The 21,952-nt window shown below is 44.6% G+C and overlaps 1 protein-coding gene and 1 non-coding gene across 2 annotated transcripts in view; one reads left to right on the top strand and one right to left on the bottom strand.

Moving 5' to 3' along the window:
• LOC126531174 (uncharacterized) overlaps positions 1 to 21,952 on the bottom strand; it is a 125,054-nt gene that overhangs the window by 45,865 nt on the left and 57,237 nt on the right. The gene's annotated exons all lie outside the window — the stretch shown is intronic.
• Positions 14,658 to 14,730, top strand: TRNAK-UUU (transfer RNA lysine (anticodon UUU)). Its single transcript has one exon. It is a non-coding gene; the product is annotated as a tRNA-Lys (tRNA).

Here is a 21,952-nt window from a genome sequence, read left to right as displayed (position 1 = left end):
CGCTCTTTTCAGCAGAAGCCTGCTCCTCAAGCTTTTCTGGACGCTTTATATCGTAATAAATCGGATTCCTATGCGTGACTGCTATTGGCCAATAGTTAACGTCAATCAAGAAGGGTGTTTGGACCGGTGCACTTCTTTCTACAGTTACTGTGTATATTTGTTGACCAAGTTCAATAAAGAGGCTGAAGTAAGCGGAAACGTGCTTTCGAATTTCGATAATAATTACGTACTTCCGTACGAAGCCGCTTATCGTTTTCTCACGCTCGGTTGCGGTCGCCCGATTAGAAATTAAACTTTGGTCGCCCTGCTCATCGGTGTCGTAGCCTGCGGGTCTCGCTAATTTCGACTAGTTTTCGACGCTAAACTCGCCTCGAACCACGCGTAACTGAAGACCGCACCACACGCACGCTTGCCAACGCTCGCTTACTCCTGGCCACTCTTGCTTATACGCCTTAGCACACTAATTGAAAGCGCTTCAAAAATGCGCAAGTTGGATGTGGCTACTATCCGTCGGTCAAGCTGGTTAAGGACAAAGCCGATTCGCACCACGTAGCATGGTCAGACTGTAGCATATGAGCCAGAGCACTCACTATAGCCCTGTCGTGGACAAAACAAACGTTGCGTATACGCACTACAGTAGCATGTAGCTGCAGTCCGCTACGTAGCGTAGACACCGCGGCCGCTACGGGGTGCCGCGAGAAGTTCATAGCTAAGCGCTGTTGTTAAGTCGGGGGTGCGTGCCGCCAACGAAGTTTCCACGGATGGTGTGCCAGGTGCCGGGAGAAAGACGTTTAAGAGAATGAAAAAAAAGTACTATATTTAAAAAAGTACATTGTTGAGTTTTACAGTACGGCTCCTACTATCGGAGCCCACTATGGTAGCGTCTTTGCATGTCCGATTGTCACAGTGTTTCCGAGCGTGCCCCTCTCTCCTCCACAGCCGCCTGGATCCACTTTCTGTGCCCTGCGTCAACATGGTCCAGTCGCTCCGAACCTGCGTCAGGAGACCGATGACCTCAGGTGACACCAATACAGAGGTTTGTTGCCCTTTACCATCGCCTTCACTTACGTTTGGCGCGTCGTAGGCGCCAAAATCGGAAGTATACTGGCGTCTACATTAACATCCAAAATCATGCTTGAACTGCGCGCCACAGTGACATATAGAAGGCGGAGTGTTGTGAGCATGCACCGCTTCGCTGTAACCTTCGCAGTGCAGAACATTGGAGAAGGAGCCGAAGCGCTGCGAAGGCCGTGTTTGATTGCCAATAACTTCGCTTTTGCTGAACACACTGAAGTACTTTTTGCGGCAATTTCTGAAATAGCCTATCTAAACTTCAAATGCATTCTTCTCTTCGATAAAAAAAATGGTTCAGAGTGCCTTTAAGAGACAGGAAGAAAGCGGTGTAAATCAGAGGGAAATTAGGGATAGCGGATATTATAGTTGACATTCGAGGAAAAGAATGGATCTGAGTAGGGCATGTGCAGATAACTGGTGGGCCATTAGAGTTACAGACTGTGTGTGACGGGAAGGGAAACGCAGTCGAGGATGTTAGAAAATTAGGTGGGGCGATGAAATTAGCAAGGAGGTCATATACTTAAACTTTTGGAGTGGCTGTCCCAGCCGCCGCTTACGGGAGCGAGCGAAGCAGGCGGCGGCCATATTGCTGGAGGCAAAAGAACGCGACTCCATCATGGCCGCCACGGTAAACGCGCGGCGCTCCCTGCGATTGCGGTTCCGCGGTGAAAAATAAAAATGAACTCCTTTAAGTATGCCAGACCTCAGCTACGTGTCGCCGTTGTCGGAAAAAAAAGTATGCGTGCGTCGATTTATTGGCTCAGACTTTGGGAAAAGATATCCGTGGGATGTTTCGCCAATCGCATTTCCTCGCTTGGTTAAATTTTGAACGGTCGCGCCATACAAACTAAGGTTGTGTGGCGTGAGTGCTTAATGAACATTCACCGCTGTGTACACAATAATTGACGCGAGAGATTATCAGGCACTTCGCATAACGACTCAATACAACGCGCCCACCATTTCATCTTTCGTGAGCGCTGTCACGTTTGTGGAAATGTGGAAAGCTGCACTGAATATTTTATATCTGCCGTGGGTAGATTCAAAAAGGCGTTCACGCAAGTGGAGGTGTTGCTTAAAGCGCAATATTAAGGCGAAAGCCTTAAGTGGGTAATGCCCTCAATTGCTTCAAAAAACGCGTCGTCCGGCCCAATGGCACGAAAACCATCAGCAGCAGCAATGGCTTATGCCCCGCTAAATATACAAAAAATACAATGGCTCACCTCGCTCGTAATGCACAGGCTACGACCACTCATCAAAATTAAGCGTACAGTGCATACATTCATTGGAATCAAGCATACGGCATACAGAAACGTGGCGTCTAGTCGAGGTGTACAAAAAGAAAAAAATCAGCGGGACCTTTTACATGGCTCATATACCTTCGTAAGCAAGCAAAAAAAATGCAATGGATCATATCCCCGTAAGGCTGAGGCTACAAGCGCTCAGCAAAGTGAAATGAACAGCGCATACATTCTTTGGAATCACACATTCAACTTACAGAACAGCTTACGTTTTAATAAAGAACAAGCTCAACAAAACAAGCATCCCAACCACATAACTGATGAGTAATCCCCTCCTGCGCATCCATGAAATGCGAAGCACGTCGCGCTCCACGCATACGTTTCCCGGTAAAGATTACTGTTGCGCAAGCTGCCATTGCCGAGGCAGCTTGCGACGTGGGGGCGACGTCCCTACCCTTTTGTATGTAGAATAACCAGCCTATCAACTTATTTCAATGTTTTTTCAGCACCGCTATAAGCAGTGTGCTGTAAAAATTACCGTTGATCCTATTACTATCATTACTCTAAAATTGCATTACTACTATTATTCTAAAGCCATAAAGCATCGCATACTCCCATCAGCATTTGTAGTCGTGCTTTTCAACAGCTTCGCTGGACATCCACTTTCGCAGGGCCGGAATGGCGAGTCAATTTTTTACACTGAAGCCAGACCGCAAGACAGACACTAGGAGCCCTATAACGTAAAACTATTCCAATGTGTTTTTATTCCAATCTCCTGACGCCAAATTGGCATAACCACTGACGCAAGCATCGGGCGGCGACCAGCAGGGTTGTCTGAACAGACCAATCAAACGCTCTCCTCGTTTATAGGAAGTCACTTTTGTTTGCTTTAAAAACGAGTAACATTGCCTTGACTGAGTGGCTTGTCTTATTTAATTGGTTGACAAGAGGCGAGGAGAGAGATTCAAGTGGAGAGAGATTCGATGGGCCCGAGCCAGTGCACTCAAAATCGATAAACGCATGAAGAGGGTGGTGCCGGCGTCTGCGATTGGTCCGCTTTCCCTTACTTAGCTTGAGGTGGCTGGTCGAAATTCGCGGCAGCATGCAACGAAAGGTTAAGAATGTCGCTAAAACGAATTCAGGATACACACACGTCTATACAGACGGCTCCAGTACAGCAACCTCTTCAACTTCATCATTCATTAAACCGCGCCTCAACAAACAAGAATCATTTAAGTTATCTCGAGCGACTTCGTCCACAACGGCTGAACTGTTCGCAATCCTATGTGCGATAAAATTTATATTGTCAGTAAGAGATGCACGAAAATGGGCAATTTTCAGCGATTCGCAGGCGGCTCTAACATCACTCTGCAGCACAAAAGGGAAAACATTCAGTGACAGTATAATGTACGAAACACTTAAACACCTCACAAAGGCAAGCAGAGTGAAACATGCAATAGCATTCCAGTGGACACCAGGGCACTGCAACATTCCAGGCAACACAGCAGCCGATGAAGCAGCACGACAAGCACACCTCAAAGATGTGGTTCCGCTCCCAATATCAAAGAATGAATTACGCTGCATTATAAGGACAACGTCTTTCAAAATGTCTAGAAAGACTTGGTTTGTCGAGCATTCTGAGAGCTCGGACTTATACCATATTGATCCGTTTATTGAATTCAAATTTTCATTGTCATTAGCCAGAATTATGGAAACCCTTATTCATCGATTAAGGCTAGGCACTGCCTGCACAAAGCATTTCTTACACAGAATTGGCCGTGCGGTAACCCCCGAATGTGATTGTGGATTTGTAGACGAAGATATATATCACCTCCTTCTAGATTGCCCACATCACGACACACCAAGATGCCGACTTAAATCAACGCTAATTAAATTAGACCGCGGACCTTTCTGTTTAAGAAAGCTTTTGGGTCCTTGGCCAACAAAGTCCTTGCAGAAGAGCGCTTTAAAAGCACTAAAGACTTTTCTTGAAAACAGCGGCATTGTTGGACGTTAGTAACGCTTTTATTGTTCCCTTCATTTCGATGTCACTGTATATATGCATGTGTTTATGAATTATGTTATGTTGACTGTTTTGTTGTGACTGTATGTGATGATGCATTTACACGATGTATGTACCACCCGTTGACTAGGCACTGTGTTATTAGGCGCCAGTATCGTTTGTACTTTCGAGACTTTTATCTACATAACTGTGGAGACATTTACCTTGTGTATTGTATGTACCATGTGTTTCTTACGTCATAGTCTTCCTGTGAAAACGTTGCGTGATAAGTCCTGGTGCTTGCGTGAAAAGATTATTTTATATGTAATCTTGAACCTTGTTTGTTGTATGATGGAACCGCTCAAGAGATAAGGAGTAGCCGGCGCCTTAAATTGTGCGCCAACATCTCCTTATATCATATCAATAAAAAAAACATCCTCAGAAAAAAAGAGTTGGCAGAGCGAAGTCATAAACGTGCCGAAAGCGCTCGATAACGTTACTCGGCCACGCAAAAAGTACTATTGTACGCAAATAAACCAATGCTCTCCGGCGGTAGATGCTAGTAGCCAGTGCCTGAGCGATCGGCGGCAGCCATCTTTTGTTTCTTTTGGAACGAGGCAGCCTGCGGCAATTCAGAAAAAAAACATTCAGTTTTGCTCGGCATACTAATGCATCTTTAACGCGTACACGTTAGTTTGACGCGGTTAGTTTTCGCGGTTTTGTGACGTCGCGCGACAGGCAGGTGAAGTGGGCGCAGCCTGAAAGCTTTTTACCAACAGCCGAAAGGTGATGGCGAAAAGGCGTCGAATCAGAAATAACTATTTTTCTTTTGTTCGGTCCAATCATGCATATTCAGTGTGTACGCGTCATATCACATGGGGAGCTATCGGGGTTTTCGTGACGTCGCGTGACAGACAGGCGAAGTGAGGGTAGTTCATAAAAGCTTTTGACCAATCGCGGAGGTCTGATTCCAGAATTGGAATAGAAAAGTTTGGAATAGGTTTATGTTATAGCGCCCTAGCTCGCGCCAAGAGCCCAGCCACTTCATTGTCTTTCTCGTGGAGGCTCCTTTATTCAGCATCTGTCGATTGTATCGTAATAATATCATACGTAAGTCGCAGACGTCTTAGCGCAGTGTTCACATCATAAAATGTCCAAGTTGTGCCATCTTGCTTTAATAAGTTTCTGTTGCATAAGAAAATGCATTGTCGGCTGACGTGCGTTACGGCAGCCATTACATAAATGACCAGATCTGTCCCGCCGAGCGCGCAGCGTGCATAGCGGCTCACTATATTTTTGTCCCAATGGGCCCGTTTCCGAAGACGGGAGCGAGCGAGCGTAGCAAAACTGAGAAGCACAAAAGACTAAACGACAGGCTCATATATAAGCGCAGTAGTATACGTACACAAAGAACTTGAAGGGTGATCAATGGCTCGCCCACGATGACAAGTGCTCGCGAATGACGTAGGCGCACGTGCCAAGCACTTTCCCACTTCTGCAGGATGCCCCGGACACGTGCTAGTGTCCGTGGCAAGTAAATAACTCGGGAAGTAATGCTACGATGCGAAGCAACAGGGAAAACAAAAGGGGTTGTGCTACCATACACGATGTGTAGGGTAGCACAACCATTTTGTTTTTTTTTTGGTAGCGCATGAGGGCGATATTGAAGAGGAGGGGGGTAAGGAGTGGGTCCCTTGGGGGGTGCCGAAATCAACCATGGTGATGGGCTGAGATTTAAAGTTTCCTATGCGAATAGTGATCTGTCTGTCTGTAAGCAAGTCCCTCACGTATATGTATAGTTTGGGACCGAAGTTGAGCTCGCGAAGATTTTCCGATTGGTATCGTGTCGGACATTGTCAAAAACTATTTTAATATCGATTACAAGAATGGCCCTTTCCGCTAGAATGGTTCCGCTGGGTTGGTTGACAATCTTATGTTTGAATTGCAGGAGGATGTCTTGTGCAAACAGATGGGGACGAAAGTCGTACATGTTGTCAGGCAAGATGTTCTGTTCTTCCAGATATTAGGTTACCCTCATTTGCATTGCCTTCTCCATCACTTTACCAGCGCATGACGTGAGTGATAAGGGATGAAGATTATTGATGTTGACCGCTCTGCCGGCTTTCGATATGAAAGTGAGCTCGCCGAGTTTCCACTCTATGGGAAGCGTTTCGTCGTCCCAGCACTGGTTGATTTGATCTGTTAGCAATTTAGTCATGTCATCGGTTAGGCTGGCGAGATGCCCTATTGATACTTGATTGGGTCCCGCGGCGGTGCCTTTCCTCATGCTTTGTATGGCCCATTTGATTTCGTCGACCGTGAACACTTGAGAGAGTTCTGGGTTATCCGGGACGCCATACAGGGACATCGGTGTGTGATACCACGCGGTGTTGACGTATTTCGACGCTCGGGCACGAAGTAAGTCCCCATTGTCGCCAGGGAAGCCGTGCATAGCCTTCTGCAGACTTCTTCTGGTCGCGCCTCTGCTAGAATATGGGTCGATGAGGTGGCGCAAGAGGTGCCAGGAAGATTTGGTATGAAGAGATCCCGTAAGGGAGACGCATTTTGTGAATGAATTTTCTTTAGCGAGGTTGATTGCGTATTTCTCTGCCTTAGTGATGACGGTGCCAATACGTATCTTAAGTTGGCGATTGAGCTTTTGTCGTTTCAAGCGTTTCGTGAGTTGGCGCCTGGTGTCCCACAAGTGCAGGAGATGGGTATCGATTGCTGGTGTTTCGAGTGTAGCTGTGATTGTTTTGCTAACCTTGGTCTTTAGTTGCAGTAGTGTGCCGGCACATTTAGAATATGCTTTGAAAGTTTAATGAAAGTGAAAATTTCTCGTCTTGCAGAAAGCGGCCTGATCTATTAGCTTGGCTGGTTTGCGATGTTTCTTGTGCTTGCCATATGACAGGGACTTGTGTACAATGAAACGGTCCTCCCGAGGTGCTCCTGCGAGTTCCACTTGCATGGCTGAGGAAGGTTGGCACCCATTTTTAGACCTGGACACGTATCCCTCGCAACACTGTTAGCCATGTGAATGGAGTAAGCTGGTTAGGTGAAGAGAGTGATACCCTCGAGAGCCATAAGATCGTTCAGTTTCCGCCATTTGATGTGCTCCTGTGGGCAACCCCAGGTAGGGTGTAGGAAATTAAAGTCGCCTGTTATGAGCACGGGAGCATTTCGAGCTTGTTTCTTGGCTTTGTGGAAGACTTGCGGAAGGATTGTTTATGCGCGTTGGGTTCCTTGTATATGTTAAGCACGTATACTGACAGTTGGCGGAGCTTGAGTGGCAGTACTTTTATGAAGACGTATTCAAGCTTCGCATTGCAGAGGTCGAGATCTACCGTCATTGCGGTGCAGGTGCTGTGTGCTAGAGTGCAGAACAATGTGTACGGCGAGAATCTGATATCGGGGATTTATCCTTCGGGGCTATGATGTCGGGTGTGTGATTGAGTGTACCTATGTATTGTTGCAGCTTTGTGCATGTTGCAGCATGTAGGTTTAGGTGTAGCAGTTCGATAAAGTCAGCAACAGAAATGCCACACTCGTTTTGAAAGGCAACGGTGGCAAATTCGAAGATAGCTTTCTCCACAATAGACAAAAGTTGATAGTGCGGTAGCGAATAATATAGGTCTTTAATGTCAATTGATACACATAGCCTTGTAAGGTGCACGAGTATGCTCATTGCGAAATTGAATAATCACGGAAGAATTGTACACCATAAAGGAGTCATCAGCCCTCAAGAATTTTCGACGACCTTGAGGCCAAACTGCGAGTGATTTTTGCCACGTTCCGTGTTTCCAAATTTAGGTTCGAAAGGGCCACTCAACCTTATGCATTTTTGCGCGAAAAAAAAAAGCATGTCTAAGGACAATTCTTTCTTTTCTACTGTTTGGGAAAGCGCAACGGGATGCAGTCTTGCGCAAAGGCGTTTTCCTTGGATTTTGCGTCCTTCAACTTCACATCTGCCCACAAGTCAAACACTGAATCTATTGTGGCCTTTACCCTGGTAAGGAACGATTAAGAGAGAGAAATGCAAATGAGAGAAATGCAGGGAGGTTACCCAAAGTTAAAGCCTCCGGTTTGCTACCCTGCACATGGAGAAGGGAAAGGGGAAGTAAAGACGGAAAGAAGAGCGGGGACAAAAGGAAAGGTGTGAACAAAAAAGGACGGGATCATTATAGCCTTTCTAAAAGGCCACTGCCACGTAAAAAGGTCAACAAACCCTTGACCGACTTTCGGTGCGACGATAGTTCATGTCGGCATTCCAAGATAGTCTTTTCTGAAAGTGGTCTTTCGTCAAGGCGTGCCAACACGGCCGCTAGCGACAGCCGGTGCGCGCTGTATCGAGGACCGCGGAAAAGTATACGTGTTCTATAGTCTCCTCGCCGCTGCAGTGAGTGCAAGCCGCGCTCTCGTCCATACCTACTCGGAAGGCAAAATATCTTGTGAAAGTGACACCAAGCCACAGTCGGCAAAGTACTGTCTCTAACTCACACCCTAACACCTGTAAGGGGGTGTTAAATATCGATTTGCACCCTTAAGGACTGCCTAAAGGGGGTAAATCGAATTACAGTGTAGTTCCAGCATAATAACTCTTTTTGTGCGTGTGTGAATATGGGCCCTTTCTATTGCTTGTCACAAACCAGTATTTCCTATTTCGCCCGGTATGTCGTCGTTTGGCGCACATTTATATTTTGACTACAGTAACAGCGCGCAAGGCAGACATTAAGAAATAAACTGGGCACTCGACTGGTGCCTATGTTTAAGCGTATTTTGATGCAGGTGTTTTGCTCTAAGCTGTCCCGGTAGCATTTGTGTGATATGTGATAGCCGAGCATGCGTTTAATTACAACAAGATGTGCAACTCCGTGATAGAGTAACATACTTCCTCCTAAACCCAACTCCTTTCTTTCTGGCTCCTCTAAACCAATTCACGTCCAGATTATCAAATGTTCCCTTTGCTTTTCTGGCTGACTGTTATTTCAGAGCAAAATGCACGGCCTGGTAGACAAGAACAAAATTAAAACAGTGATTTCGAGGCAAGGAAAGACGTACTTCAATGCGCTGTTGGTGCCACAGCTTTGCGCGTGGCTTGCACGCATTATTTGTACAGCTCTGCGTTCGCTGCAAATGCTGAGAAATAATCTCACTAGCGTTACTGCTTGTATATTTGAATAAAAGCAGATGAATCGACCATGCCAATATGAAGTAACGCTGCAGACACATGCTTCTTTCAAAATACAAAAAAGCCTGACACGGGAGCCATAGCTCGTGGCGACCTGTTGTTGTCCTCAAATACTGTACCGAGTCAGAGTCAGATGTATCCAGATAAGAAGGCCTCTCGTCCCTTCGGGATCGAGGGTCCTATTGTCGTGAAAGTGATGGCCCGAGAATAAGACCTCTGATTTAAATCTTGCATGTTGCTCTTTATTTTTCTTAAATCTGATTTACTCTGAAGTGTCGTGGCGTGGAAAGCGGTTGAATTTGAAGAACTTAAGTGAATTAAAAACATACTCCTTTAAAATGCCCCGCCGAAAATTCTGCTACCATAGGAACATCTCTGTTAGGCGATTTAGGTCAGCGTCCTACATTTTTACATTCGGTCTCCTGGCATGTGTTCCACTTCTTTCTTTGGCTGATATTGAACGCCGAGATGAGGAAATTGCGTGCGATGCGCTGTGCCCGACAGGTGCGTGTCTTGCGAAAGCTGCACAATGCACAAGAAAGGTTTCACCGTGCCTGAATGCCGGAATGAGCTGCGCGTATTTTCAGCACCAGTAATAATATTTCCGCCTATTCATATCATCTAGTTGTAGCACAGTGTTGGTATTTTCCTGTTGTCCTTTTCCCCGACGCGTTCATATGGGGTATTTTCTTCTGAACTGGAAATTGACACACATTTGCGAGGGCTGGTATACCTGAACGATTGCCTTTCGGGAAGATTTTCACTTTCATAAGATTTCGCATGACTAGCACCAGACTCACCGGCGCCTACGAGTGAAAGCTTCCGTGGTACAGTGCCAAGCACGCTGTATTATCACAGTGCCAGAAACAGCGTATCCCGTCGATGCCGACACGCCCGGTCCTATCGACGCGAAATCTCGCGAAAGTGAATGTATCCAGACATTAAGGTCTCTCGGCTCCTCGGGATCAAGGGTCCTATTCTCGTGAAAGTGATGGTCCGAAAATGAGACCCCTGATTTAATATTTGCTTGTTGCTCGTTATTTTTCTTACATCTGATTTGCTCTTAAGGTTTCGTGGCGTGGAAAAAAGGCTGAATTCGAAGAACTACTTCAAGAAGGGGTCGGCTCCTTCTCCTGTAGGTTTCGCCGAGTGACGTTGTGAAAATTTAGAATTTTCGGCGTCGCCAAGTTTAACCCGAACCATTTCGTGCCTCTGAACAAGATAAAATAACTTTAGGCGGAAATAAAAACGGGCTCTCTGTTCCGCTTTCTGAACCCCTCTTTGTAAGCAACACTATCTTATTCCACCGTGGGTTAGGATTGCGAGTTGAACTATTTGTGTTTTAGCTTCTACCAGCCAGAATATAATTTGGATAGCCAAAGTCGATATCTGGACGGCAGTAAAGGAGTCCCCTTACTCACATTTCGTTTACCGCCTCAACATGTATGGTCCTGCTTGGCGTTCTTTGACCATACCTGGCTCTTGTCCCAATAAACAACAAACAACATAATCATCATCCTGTGGGGGTGCGTGCTCAAATTTGGTAGATGCTCGTTTCTGTAAACAAACAGGGACCCGAGATACCACTTATGATTTGTTAAAGGCTTTTTTTTTTTTAAATTAAGAAACTTAACGAAATATGCATCTGCCAGGAATGACTATCACTGTTTTAGCGTGAATACGTGGTCAGTTAATTATTTGTAATCTCCTACCATAACGCGAGTCTCCTAATTTATGTCATATATGGGAGATTTACGTTTGGTTTCAGTGTGCGATGTTCATATTTGCTTATGCTTACTACATGCGTGTGTACATGGGGGCTCCCAACGAAGTTTCAGTTTAACGACGGGGCTCCCGTCGTGCCTTACTTACCCAGTCCATTGTTTTGCAGTCAGTTATTGTACCGGCCCCAACAGCAATGAAATGAGCCTTTTTCTTCAGGAATGGCGCCTCCAATGAAGTCCTTAAGAACAATGCCAAGTGCGTTTGTCTTAAAAGAGCGCATTGCGCGAACCGACGAACTCCTTTCCTGCTAAAGAAGGTCGCAGAGGTGTGATTGACATATACAGTTAGTCTAGGTGTTCCTTTTAATTAAATGATGTAGAAGTAAGAGAATAGGCCAACAGAGATCCGGCTATCTCACAGACATAAAGCAACCACCTAAAGAAATGCGGAGAAATTACAAAGAAGGCGTAAACAAAAGAGGACCGTTGAAAGAAATACAAATGGAATAAAGCGTGTTGTTTAACGAGGGTCATACATACTTGATACGTTAGCCAGTGAGATAAAACTACGCCCAAGGAGGTTTGTCAAAAAGAAGTTGCACTGTTACATAATTAAATTAGTTACGTAAAAGAGTGGTCGTCATGCACATATGCATTATATATGTATGTTATTTATTTAATACCTTATATAAAATTTCCTTACATGCCTCATATGAGGCATTGGGTAAGAAGGGGCATCACAGTAAAAATGAAATAGGTACAAACCAAAACATAATATACACACTACAAATAGACACTATAACAATGTATACACAACATATTATACAAACATTAAAGCATTGTACAAAAAAAGGAAACGGCAGCATACATATTGGACAAATGAAAAGGCAAAAAGATATAGTCCATTCAGCAAACAAAAAAGCAAAGCTCAAAATACCTTCTCCAACGTCAGCAAAAAAAGAATGATACAAGAATAATAAACAAGAGAATAAACTCAGAAGTACAAGAAAGAGCGTACAGAATGCATAAGGGTGGAAAACAAAAGAAATGACATCATGTCTCTTGTCGAAGTTACGCATTGGGATACTAACTTACGAGCTGGTGGAATTTATCAGGATTGGTTTCGGATACAATTAAATCAGGAATAGCTTGCCATAACCGAATGGCACGAGGAAGCGCCGACGAATTGAATGCATGAGTGTTCCCGTAGATGCGCGTGCAGCTGAGGTGATTATGCAATCTGCGTGATGTGCAAGTTGTGACTTCAAGGTGTAAAGATTTTCTAGTAGTATGAACGTACTTGTGAAGTAATGACAAGAGTGCAAAATCACGACGAGTACTTAAGGGCGGGAGTGAAATATCAAGTTTTACTTGTGAGACGTTTGAACTGTATGTATAGTTACGTGAGATAAACTTCGCGACCCTATTTTGAACTGAATCTAATAAATTGATTAGGTTGTTATGATAAGGTGACCAAATTTATGAGGCAAATTCGAGCTGCGGGCGAACGAACATCCAATAAGCTAGCTTGCAGATGTTTCAGGGTTAATTACGTTGGTTTAGGCCTAAGTACCCCGTGATTTTGAAGCATTGGCACGCATAGTAGTACCGTGAAGGGTGCAGGAAAGGTTGCGTACGGGATGAATACATAAGTACTTATATGAAGTAGATGAGAAAACCAGGTTATTATTTATGTGATAAGAGAAGTTAGAAATTGAGTACACGAACTGCTAGCAACCAAACAATCCCCGGTTTATTGCCACATACAGTCATATATATACACATAGCGACACTGGTGCCTCTGGCGGCAGGTGATCCCCAAACCGGAGCCGAAACCACATTTACAACAATTACTTTGCGTTTAAATGAATTTAGAATCATTAACCAAGTGTTGCCTCAATGAAAAATAAGCTGAAGGTCGTTTTGAAGAAGGAGGTAGTCGTCGGAACTGGTTATGGGACGATAAATAATGCAGTCATGTGCGAAAATTTGCGCTCGGGATGATAAGGTATCGGGAAGACCAGTAATGTACATAAAAAATAGTAGTGGCCCAAGAACGTTACCTCGTGGTAAGCCGGAGCGGACGTAGAAAAGGGACGTGTTATACTTGTACGGGGATGTTAAATGTTCATACCTATATGTGCGGTACGTCTTATTTATATGTTACATGCGCAAAAGTACATGGGTAACGTACGAGGGAAGTACGTACGAGGTGGTGGTGTAAGGAACCCAGCGGCGATGTCGCGAGCGTCGTCCGCTGTGATCGCACTGTAAAATAATTTACACCTTTAAACGTGAGAAAGGGTGTAAATGTGTCTATAACTCCCACCATTAGAGTATGATTTATATAACTCACGCTCTGAGGGTGTGAGGTATAGACAGTTACACCATTTTTCACTTTTAAGGGTGTAGATTATTTAACAGTGCAGCTGGCCTATTCGGCTATAGAGAAAAGTCACGCTGCAGCCCACACGGTCCAGAGAACCCGGCGAGGTTCACAAAGAGACGCTTCGCTTTTTAAGGTTGCAGGCGGGCAGTTCACAAGTCGGTAGGCAAGCCGACGTTCCCCTTGAAAGGTTTACGGTGAACTTCGATCTATGGTTGGCGCACAAGGCTCGTGAAATCGGGACGCCTGTTCCTAGAAGCTATACGAGTATATATGTGTAAACATGATCACTTTAAGAAACAAAGGGTAGCTGGCGCCGTATTCATGCGCCATCTTTTTTTTTCTATCATGTAAATGGAAGAAATTATATAAGTAATCAAGCTCTTGATTACTTATCACTGGTATGCTGTTCGTGACAGAGATAGTAGCAATTAAGTGAGTTACCATTGTTGGATGGAAAGCCAGAAAGCTATGATGTCACCACTTTGTCTCTTAGTCAACACCCCGTTTTTTTGTTTTGTTTTTTTTGCCTCCGTATCTTTTGCAGACTCAGGTCTTCTTGCGCGATATATTAACGACAATCTATCAGCAGCTTGGGATACTTTGGGCGGTAGTTTCAAGTTCAAGATAGTAAAAAAATATTAATCATGCCATATTGTGACTGGCGACCATAATGACCGAATGAAGCTTTCAAAACTTATAAGAAAGCTAACCAGATGGTCCCGACATCGTAATTTATAGTATAAAGATGAGTAAGCTGACACAGCAGATACTTCGCAGCATTATTTAAAACCTTGTTTTACAGAAAACATTATTTAAGATTAGATTACTCGCAGAAACTGCCACATAACATTTAATACTAAAGTTTCAAACCTGCCTTACTAGTTCATTTTTTATTTTAATATGAAATGATAGCTTGATGACTTTGATCTGCAAGTCCAGACCCAAGTTTAACTAGATTATTAAAGTTTCAAACATTTGTTTCTTCTCAAATACTTTTTCCTGTTTGTGTAGCGATCCGGAATAGTAGACCTGAGCCAGTGGTGCCCGGCTAGCTCAGTCGGTAGAGCGTTAGGATTTTAACCTAACGGTCCCGGGTTCGAGTCCCTGTTCGGGCGCATATGCTTTTTCTCTTTCCCAGTGAATAAGTTAATTTGTGAGAAACTTATAAAGGATATCGGTTACGTTAAACATGTACCGTTCGTCGAAACGCTGATATTTAATTATATCCTACAAGTTTTAAGCAGTATAACGACGCACGGAGAGAACATTGCGCAGCCCGCATAACTCAGTCGGGTAGGCTTTTAACCTAACGGTTCATGATTCGAGTCTCTCTTCGAGCTAATGCTCTGTTCCTCTTTTTAATGATTAAGGTAATTCGTGAGAACCTATAAATGATCCCAGTTAAGAAATGCCGGTTATCATTATCATCAGCCTATTTTATGTCCACTGCAGGACGAAGGCCTCTCTCTACGATCTCCAATTACCATTGTCCTGCGCCAACCGATTCCTACTTGCGCACGCAAATTTCGCACTTTCAACGCCCTACCTAGCCTTCTGCCGTCCTCGACTGCGCTTCCCTTCCCTTGGCACCCATTCTGTAACCCTAATGGTCCACCGGTTATCTACCCTACGCATTGCATCACCTGCCCAGCTCCATTTTTTTTTCTTAATGTCAATTAGAATATCAGCTATACCCATTTGCTCTATGATCGAAACCGCTATCTTTCTGTCTCTTAACGTTATGCCTAGCATGATGATGATTACGAAGCCTCAATTAATGGTACAAAACCACTATGGGAGATAGGCCATGAATCGGGTGGTAAAATGATTGAAAAAATAAGTTAGTTAATAAATAAATAACACAAAAAAGAAAGGAAAATAAATGTATAATCCAAGATGAAAAATAAACTGTGATTATGTGAGATAAAGTAGTGATCAATACTATAGTCAGCCTTACGTTGCTAGGAATACTAAAAATTACTCGTTCCATCGCTCTTTGCGCGCTCCTTAACTTCTTCTAAAGCTTCTTTGTCAGTCTCCAGGCTTCTGCCCCATTTGTCAGCACCAGTAAAATGCCCTGATTGTACAACTTCCCTTTCAATGACAATGGTAAGTTCCAGTCAGGAGCTGACAATGTCTGCCGTACCAGTACCTCGCTCATTATGCTTTTTTCTTTATTTTCCTATTTTTCTTCCTTTTCTTTTTTACCCAAGGACTCTGTTTACGCTAACGTGATTGTTCAGTAAGTTGGTATTAAGCCAGGAAGGGCGGCTTCCGATTAGCACAACATTTACTTCCCGCAAAGATTCCCTTTCAGTCTTTCGCCCTGGCTCGTCTGCTCTGCCACATCGTTTCATTAACACATCTTCACTGATTCACTTGCTGAATTGAATTGAATTGAATTGTACCGGTAAGTAACCTTTTCGGAGTCTCAATTCGATATTTGGGCCTGATATTGAGATCAGACTTCTACTAACAAATTGCATGTAATTAATTACTTATAATCTATCACATTTCTTGGTAATTTTTTTTTTAGTTTAGAGATTACATTTTTTGCATGATAACGCTCACTGTTGTTCAATTACCTTTTTTGGTAACCAATTACATGCAGACACTCACTTCATTGGTGAGACAAGGTGCAAAAGATGACACAATTTTGGGAACCTGAATTTGCGGGAACTGAGTAGAACGCCCGAGATCTTGCCACGCCGCACCCTCACGTATGCGCATGTTCAGATATGCATACCTGGCAGCTCCGTGTTTGTTTCCCTCTGTCAACGCCTCCATCAGATGTTCGCCGACCAATTGAACCGGTGCTGGTATGTCTCCATTGCGAAGGCCATTTATGACATTAATACCAATATATCACTTACGTTTGACGTTTGCAATTTTCCAATGGCCTGACCGGGAGGGTCTTCTTCAAGTGCCAGCAACACTGAAGCACTGAGTTTCACAGAAGATTACCAGATGTTGAGCAACGACAATCTTGTGCTCGAGATATGTCTGTACGTGACAACATCGTCCTTCCTCGCAGTTAACACATTAAGCAAGTTTTCGGTGTCGCTGCTGCTGTGGTCATGGCAGAAACGAAGGAAGATGACCGATGAATCTTTTTAAAGGAGTTGTTTGTAACGATAAACAATGTATAAATACCTGCCGAGGACGCGCTGAGTGGCCAGGCCAGCTCTTTCTGTTTACTGAATCTGTGCAATGTTATAAAAAGTTCGGAGGAAAGTAACTTATAAGTACTCGATTACATTTGAGTAATTTTTCAATTACTTTTCTGGTGCAGTAACTGGTATCTGTAATCAGTTACATTTTTTAATGTCAGTGTGATCAGTCGCTTTCTTTCTCTGACCCGTACAAGACTGCTTCAGATAAAATAACTTGAAGCTTAGGTCTGATTTGTTTTTGTGTGATGTAAATAACGCTGTTGATATTGCAGAATCAGTTCACTACCTCTCGGTAGACATTACTGCATAATGAAAGGGAAAGAAGAGGAAGAAGAAGGCGAGTGAACGGAAGGCGCTGTCAGGCTGGTCTCCTGAAAGTGCCCCACTGACAATATTCTGGTAAGCTTTCTTTCTCCTTCCTTGGTCGCATTTGATTGCTCGTACTATGATGAATATTCTAGGGTAGGTCCATCTTTTTGAAATATCAAACCGTAATACTCATGCTAATCCACTTCAGTGTGAGTAGTGCTCTTTGGCTTCCTTGCTGGTGATTTGGCCTTGCTGGTGATTCTCGTCCTCGTAAGCCTTTCGAAGCGCTTGCACTGCTAAAGCAGAAACCTCTCGCTTGCTTGGCAGAGGAATTTGCAGATGCATTTGTACGTGCAAGCGCAGGAATTCATCAGTGCGCTCGGCCTGCAACATCTACGTCTGTTATGGACGCCCCGTTCACACTTCGAGAGCTACAGACAGCACTCAGCAGCCTGCGGCGTCGATGTGCACCAGGTCCTGACGACATTACCAACCAGATGATGCAGAACCTACCTCTAGAACACCGGAAGATGCTCCTAAGCTTTCTCAATCGAGTATGGGAGACTGGCGACGTCCCTCCTTCATGGAAGGTGGCTTGTGTTGTCCCAGTGCTGAAACCCGGCAAAGAAATGACAGACTTGGCCTCGTATCGACCTGTATCATTGACGTCGTGTGTGGCTAAGCTCATGGAGAAGCTGGCAAGTAAGCGTTTATCATGGTGGCTTGAAGATAGAAGGGCTCTGCCAACATGCATGACTGGATTCCGCACAGGTCTAAGCGCGCAAGATAGCGTCTTGGACTTGATAAGCCACATTGAACATCAAAGAGCTTTCGGCCTCTCAACACTAGCTATTTTCCTAGACGTATCAAAGGCTTATGATAACGTACTTCAAAGTTCAGTACTAAATAGCTTGATGGACATAGGCGTACAGGGCTATCTTCTGCGCTTCATTCACTCACTTATCAGTGATCGTAAAATCCAAGTGCGGTTAGGAAGTACCATAAGCACCGAAAGGGCGGTATCGCGAGGTGTACCTCAGGGAAGTGTTCTTTCCCCGACGCTGTTTAATGTTGTAATGGCTGGTCTTCCCGCTGAAGTGCAAAAACATTGCAGGCATATCCATATGTCGATATACGCGGACGACATTTGTATTTGGTTAAGCGGATATCAACACAAGCGTTTAGCTCTGATAGCTCGACAGGCCTTACTTTCAGTTCAAAATTACCTTCAAGGTGTAGGGTTGACTCTCTCGGTGGAAAAATCTTGCTTCATCATGTTTCCAGGTAGAGGAAGACGGTATGCGCGGCTGAAGATAGACATTGATCAATCTTGCCTTCGTCAATTGAAGTACAAACGCTTTTTGGGCGTAATTATTGACTACCGTCTACAGTGGCGACGAGCTGTGGACTCTATTGTGACATCACTATCTCCGCGTCTCAATGTGATCCGTAGAGTTGCAAGTGAGCAATGGGGAAATCACCCTTCTTCAATGGTCAGGCTGCACGATGCACTAGTGACGAGTCGAATAATGTACCAGCTCCCTTTAATTTCCCCCTCACTATCACAGCTGGAACGACTTGAGGTTTTGCACAGAAAGGGCCTAAGGAGGGCTCTTGGCGTTCCGCAGTCTGCTCCTAATAATGCAGTACTTTATGAGTCTCTATCGAGACCTCTTAGCCTAGTCGCTTCACAAAGGCTATTGATGCAAATTGGCCGCCTCAAACAGACGATAGCCGGTCGAGCCCTTCTACAGAGCCTTCGAAAGAGATCCGAGTCGCGAGCGTACTTGGCCCTTAATACTATTGGTTACCTGGGTCTTGACGCTAGAGGTCGAACTAAGAGGTTGAATCCACCTTGGTCTTTCGCGAGCCTCGATTGTTCGTTGACAATTCCTCACGTTCGTGCTAAGCGGAGTTCTCCTTTGGCGGCAACACGTTCGCTCGTACTGGAACATCTTGAAACTGAATATGCACGTCATCTTCAAATTTTTACTGATGGCTCTGTGGACAAGGTCAGAGGATCTAGTGCAGCTGCTTTTCATATTCCCGCTTTAAAGTATGATTGGTCGGTTCGCTTCACTACAGTCGTGTCCTCCACAACGGCCGAAAGCGTTGCCATTGAGGCAGCCCTAAAAAAGCTACGGCTTTGTACGCCTCAACCCGTAGTCATTCTTACAGATTCGAAATCCGCCCTTCAAAGGTTAGAGTATGGGTTCCCTACTGATGCTTTATGTCTAAGCTCCCTACGCTCGGTGCACACTCTCCTTATCAAAGGCTTCTCCATACGATTCCAATGGGTGCCCTCGCACATAGGTATCATAGGCAACGAGATGGCGGACAGCCTTGCCCATAGAGCGCTGTCTGGGAATCCTTTGAGAAAAGTGCCTCAAGAGGACAAGAGACTCTTCAGAGAAGCGGTGTCGTGCCACTTCCACTCTTTGTGGAGCTCACCTCACAAGCCATGTGTGACTAAGGGTCTCAAAAGAAACCAAGCCACTTTACTGCTCCGCATTCGCACGGGCTCTGCTCGTACCCCTGCGTGGATGTGTAAGACTGGCCTGGCGTTGTCACCATTATGTTCAACGTGTGATGTGTGCGGTGACATAGAACATTACCTTATGTGCTGTACTCTGTATGACGCGGAAAGGAGCGTGTTATTCGGGTCCCTCAAGAGGACAGGAATTCCCCACAGTTCTATACAGGACATTGTTTTCCCGCGCGGGAACCGGTTAGATAGGAAGGAGGTTTCTCGCCTTCTTTTAAATTACCTGCAGGACACGGATTTGGCCTCCACATGGTGACCTTAGGTGTGACTATGTGTAGTGTAGTTGTGAGGTCTGTGTCTGATTTATATGATTTATGTATTTTAAGTGTCGCCACGGTGGAGCAATTGCCGGCAGCTACTGCAAGGCTAATCCCACCAGTAGCCTACAACCACTCAACTCAACTCAACTCAACTTTCCGATGGAGATATATTTGATTATACGAAAAAAACTTATAAGAGCAAGGCCTGTTATTCGTATTCTCTCAATCATCTTTCTCAGCCTCTGTGTTGCGGTCGCCACGTAGTCCGCAGAACCTTATTCCTTTTTACTCGAGCCAAAGTTAGCCTTGTTTGGTGCCGGCGCTGTTCCTCAGTTCTGGAGTCGCTATTGGTTGCTTGGCCGGTTTTTTTGTTTTTTTTAGCAAGTACAAGTGCTTTACTTTTCTACAAATAATCATTGTTATACATATATCTGGACCGATAGCCATGGAATGCTAGTTTCCGGTCCAGTGTCAAATTATAACAGACAGGTCAGGAGCAGATTTTAACAGCACAGTATTCCGGAACACGTCGTGAGTTATAACAGACAAGAAACATTCTGAAAATACTCCTATGTAATCAATTCAAGTAAGTTAGAGATTCTGGTTATCAAGAAAAAAGAATTCGCTATATTTCTTGAAATTACGTGCTGTTTTAACCTCTAGGGGTAATATATTCCAGATTTTTGTGCCACTGAATTCAATTAACCTTCCGCCGTATACATCGTAACATTTTGGTAAGTTGAGGTTACCTTTTAAAGCTTGTCTAGTACTGCGAGTGGGAAAGAAAATGCGTTTAGAGAAATAGGAAAGTTAGTGTAAAAAATATTATTAACTGAAGTTGATTATATTGAATGAAATGAAATTGAAACTGAAACTGTTTACGTGTTGCTGCTGCAACTGTTCGGATTGCCGAAGCTGGAAGCTGATACCATGAGTAGATCGCCCAAACTTCCCTACCAGAACGTCACTAAAATGGTCAGCTTTCTTTTTCTTTTCTTTTGACCCATCCCTTCATATAAAAGCTCTCGAACAAAGCGATTGTCACGTGGATCTGTCGTGCTATTCCGAAGCTTTGCTGGTACTCTTAACCATCTACTACACCTGATGGCGTTTAGATACACTTAAATACGTCGTAGTATGCATATAACAAGTTCTTTTTCTCTATTTGTTAGCACCCATTAATCTCTCGCGTAACCTTAATTCAAGCTAGTTTATTTGGTGGAGCAAAACTAGGTTACGCCCAAGAACGTAGGCGATATAACGTAGGGGATGCACCTAGCAACTGTAAAAATGAATTTACATTGTTACCTGCTTCTAGTGCATGTCTGTTTACTTGAAAAACGCAACGTCTCACGTTTTGTAGAAAAATGTACAACTTCTTTTTTTTTTCAGTTTTAAACATGTATCTTTTGCACTTTGCACTTAGTGCGCCTGAATGAATTCACAGTCTTTTGGATGAACGTAGGTCACCTGAACAGATGCAGCGAAGGAACGTCTTTCGATATCTCGTCACTCTGCAGGGCTTTGTAAAAGCTCCACAAGGTTCAGTGGCATTATTAAGAGCTGAGATGCCGAAGAGAATGCCATCACGCAGCGTTGACGGCAAAGCGTTCGTTTGGAAGGTGATGGTTGCGGTCGGCCTAGCATCGCTAGAGGCGCATGCGCTGTCAACTCGGCCAGCGGGAAGCTCGAGCCCGCTGGACGAAGTGATCAAGGGCAAAATTCCGCTGTTCCGCCTGGACAACCACAACGGTGCCGTCACGCTGGGCCAGTCTTCGAGCTACACGTGCTTCGCGGCCACGCGTTTGCCGAACAGCATCAACTGGAATGTAACCGGTGTCCAGGCCTTTGACAGGCAGCACTTCGAGATCTACTACAGCCCGATGGCCACCATGGCCGCAGAATCCAAGAACGTGTTCGCCCGGTACAGCACGCTCACCATCAAGAAGATGGCGGAAAAGGTACCTGTAAGCATGCAAGACACAACTGCCCGAATTTCCTGCTTCTTTCTTCTTTTTTGATAGCATGCGCTCAGGATGAGTTAGAACAT

The sequence above is a fragment of the Dermacentor andersoni genome, chromosome 5, assembly GCF_023375885.2.
Source record: "Dermacentor andersoni chromosome 5, qqDerAnde1_hic_scaffold, whole genome shotgun sequence".
Taxonomy (NCBI): domain Eukaryota; kingdom Metazoa; phylum Arthropoda; class Arachnida; order Ixodida; family Ixodidae; genus Dermacentor; species Dermacentor andersoni.
This window is presented reverse-complemented; position numbering and strand designations above follow the sequence as displayed.